Consider the following 4,274-nt stretch of genomic DNA (forward strand, 5'->3'; position numbering starts at 1 on the left):
ATCAGTGGCGGATTCAGGTTAGGGCAATGAGAAACTTCAGGCAAAACTGGTTTCTAAAAATTAGAGCATTAAATTAAATTAAAAAAATGCACTAAAAAAATATTTTAATAAAAACTACTTATTTGAACGACTTCACTAGTTCATATGAATCGATCAATGAGAAGAGAGTTGTGGAAGATTTCCGGTTTACTTACTCTCAAAGGACTTATCAGCGGAACTGACTGAGAAGTGGAAGAGAACTTGAGACGTCACACGTGGAGTCATTTTAGAAATGCAAAACTTAAAAAAAATTTAGCGCTGATAATAAGATACATATTTTTTTTATTAATTGACTTAATTTTATAGTTTATTAACGAAAAACAAAAAACCACAGAGCTTCTTTATTTGTTATGTCATGTCCCCAATCCCACATCAATGGCCCGTTGCAATATAAAAGTTGCGTTAATTTTAAAAAGATAAAATTACTTATTTAAATTTATTTCAACAGAGAGGGAAAAAGTTTTCGAGAAGAAATTTGGAAGTCTAGGCATTTACAGGGCTTATGACCTGTCATTGGCTGGTTTAAGTGGCCACTTTACACACTGTGTAACATTCACCATTCTGCCCATGTTTCAACATCCACATTTCCTCAACTCTTCCATCTGTTGACTTTTGTGAAGTAAAAGAGCTGAAACCTGGGTGAGATTCATCCGGCTGAACTAGCCAGTCTGCAAGCATTTGGACATACTCAAACATTGTTAAAATAACTTTGTTTTATGAACCACTTTACATATTGTCACAACCGACTAGCAACAGAATGTGGTTCATAAAATAAAGTTATTTTTTTTATCTCTCAAAATATAACAATGAAGCACAAAGTTAGTGCTACAAATATCTAAAATATAAAGCATTTTCTCCATTTTCAAATTATAAAAATGAATTTTTTTACAAATGAGTTTTTGTAAAAAAAATTTATAGAAAAAACCGTTTTTTTTTTTAATAGAAAAAAAGTATTTGGGTTCTTATGATTTACCCAAATATTTCATTTTGAGGGCCATTTTCAACGAGTTGTAAATAACTCACTATTAGAAAATGGGAATCAAGTTATGATGAACTATGAACTAAATTTAATTGACAATATTTTGAATAAAAAACTTAAATTAAACTATAGGAAAAAATACTTATACAGTTCCCAAAATATTTCCAATAAAAATGAGAACTGGCGTAGAATTTTGTACATTAATTCATTCTCTAATAATATAGCACAAATTTTACCTAACAATATTAGGCCAGCTTTTTATACTAATAATAACATAGGTAAAATATTAACAAATTGTAAAGATAAGGATGATAAATTAAATCATTCGGGAATTTATAAATTAAATTGTTTAAATTGCCCAAATTTCTATATTGGAAAAACTTCACGTAAATTTAAAGTTAGAATCAAAGAACATATAAGATGTCTGAGTAATAATAATTTTTCAGAATTCGCAAATCATCTTATATCCGAAAACCATGAATTTAATCAAGAAACGTGTGTAGAAATTTTGCATGTCAATAAAAATGGTTTTCGTTTAGATAATTTAGAACGATTAGAAATTAGTAAAGCCATTAATCAAAAACTTCAAATAATAAATAATCAATTAAATTTAACTTCCAGTCCTCTTTTAAAACTATTCCCGCTATGATTTATTTTATCTTCTTTCTCTCTCTTTCTTTAAACTTTCTGTCTCTTTCATACAATATTTTATTATATAAATAGCAACGCGTGTAATTATAAGTTAGTTAAATTCCTGACGATGAGGTAGTAACCTTGAACGGTCGAAGTGTAATTAAAAAAAATTAAGTGGTTTATACAAATTTATAAACAAATAAGTGTATTTTATGTTAGTTTAATTGGTGTCCTGACGAAGAGACGGGTACGTCTCGAAACCGGTAGACATAGAAAAGTCGTTAAGTGGTTAAATACAAGCATTTAATAACATTTAGTAAAATATTTGACAGCAAAGTTAATCTATAATTTTTTATTTTTTTTAATGAAACCTTTTTTTATGCTAATAAATAAACAATAAATTCAGTAAAAATTGAAACACTTGGTTGAACTTGCCAAAAAGAGTCTGGCTCTTGTGCTTGGCAAGTTTACAAAATAACATAAAAAATATAAAAAAATCAAAACCATAAAATAAAATAAATAAAAAATTAAACAATTTTTAAAATTGAGAAAAAATAACAATAACTTTTTAAAAATAAAAACACAAAATTTGTAAACACAGGCACATATTAAACATACATCTGTATTTTCAAAATACAGTTAATGTTAATTATGTCAATAAGCTTGTCTTTAATTTATCCTTAAATTTTCCGTAATTCATTTCTTGGCGTAGATTTTGGGGTAAATTATTAAAAAGCTTCCGTCCTATGTAAGTATAATGATGTTTGGCCGTGGTAGTTTTAATTCTCAGTATTAATAATATATTAAAATAATGCCTTTAATGCGGTGAGGCGGCTCTGGAGTCGCACAATACGCATCCCGAGAGTGCAGTTTACATCGCAAGGTACTAGCTACCCACGTACCTACCTGCTAATGGCAGTTTACCCCATATTTTTATATTCTTCATTCCTTTACCCAAAAGGGTAAAAAATAACGTGAGACTGGAGTTATATTACAACGTACGAGTACAATGTCGGACTGTGAGAAATGGCGTGGGAATGGACGGAACACTTACGTTTGTTTACCTACATATTATTATTTTATTTATTTATTTGGAATACAAACTGACGTACAGCTTAAATGTTTATACATAGAGACTATAAAAAATATATATAAATAGTATGGCCTGCCATCGACTCGATGTCTATTTTTCCAGCACAATTTATTTACGAATTTTCGGAAATAGTCTGAAAATTGAAATATTTTAATTAAATTAACTAAAAATTTCTTTTTATTCTTATTTTCCAAAATGTAACCAGCACTGAGGAGGGTAGTGGATCTCAGAGTAATAATTCGCAAGAGAAGTCCTTTCGCTCTATTGCAAAGAACAAGAGCGTTCCAAATTTTTGGAACGGACGGTGTTGGTTTGTGCTTGCAATTCTCGACCCGAGTACCTAGTACTTACAGCCCGTTGTATCGCTGTAAACTTTAACTAACTTCGTGATTGATAATCATCGAATGGTTTTTGTCCACATGGGCGACTCTATTAGCCAGTGCGATTAGATTAGGTGACCGGTGCCCTCCATTGGCTACTTGTATTTTTATCTTTTAACAGAATCCTAAGTTTTATAAAATATATTTCTGAAATCAATGAATATTTTCTCATTCTAAACAATGAGGAAATTCAGTGTTTTTAAAAAAAATAATATTTGTTAATAGACTGTTAAACTAAGTCAAATTTATTATTTTTAAATTTTTATGTATCGTATTATCGGCGCTACGATTTTTCCAAGTTTTGTATTTCTGAAATAACTCCGCGTGTAACGTCAGAGGTTCATTTCCGCTTATTCTCATTCAGTTCTTCCCATTGGTCCAGAAGCGACAAGCAGACCGGAAATCTTCCATAGCTCTTAGATTATTGGTGGATTCTCATGAACCAGTGACGTCATTTAAAGTTGTGCGTTTTTATCAAAATATTTTTTATTATTTTTTCTGTACATTTTCAAGAAACTTTAGAATACAATTTAATGCTCTAATTTTTACCCCGCGTAAGAAAACATTTTTTGTATCCAATTTCCCGTAGGGCTGAAGTTCCTCGAAGAGCCCTTAATAGCATATAATAGTAAGGTACAATTTAATCTAACTGTATTATAAATGTTTGGAGTATGTCCAAATGCTTGCAGACTGGCTGGATTTCCTCCCGAGGAAATGTTTTAAATTTAAATTTGTTGCAACAGAGAGGGAAAACACTTTTGAAAACGGAATATGGAAGTCTAGGCATTTACATTAATTTATATTTTATATTCCTTTAATATGTATGTTTTTATTTAGTTCCAGATAAAACATAAATGACAAGATTTTTTACTTCTAGTAACTAGAAATATTATAAAAAAGAACATTTATAATTTAATAGCATTTTTTAAATCCTCGAAACGTGGAGTTACGACATCACGCAAAATCAAGACAAATTCTATTCGAAAATCATCAAAGTCGTGGAATACCAATGTCTCTAAGCATGAAGATAATAAAAATTAATAATAATATTATATTACCGTAATATTATTACAAGTTATAACGTCATTGCATTGTTTACACGCGACGTCAACACGACGTTGCCAAGCAACGAAACAAAAAATGTAACCAC

The sequence above is a fragment of the Micrasema longulum genome, unplaced genomic scaffold (genome assembly GCF_059751315.1).
Source record: "Micrasema longulum isolate JH-2025_06_02 unplaced genomic scaffold, ASM5975131v1 h1tg000215l, whole genome shotgun sequence".
In the NCBI taxonomy this organism is placed as follows: Eukaryota; Metazoa; Arthropoda; class Insecta; order Trichoptera; family Brachycentridae; genus Micrasema; species Micrasema longulum.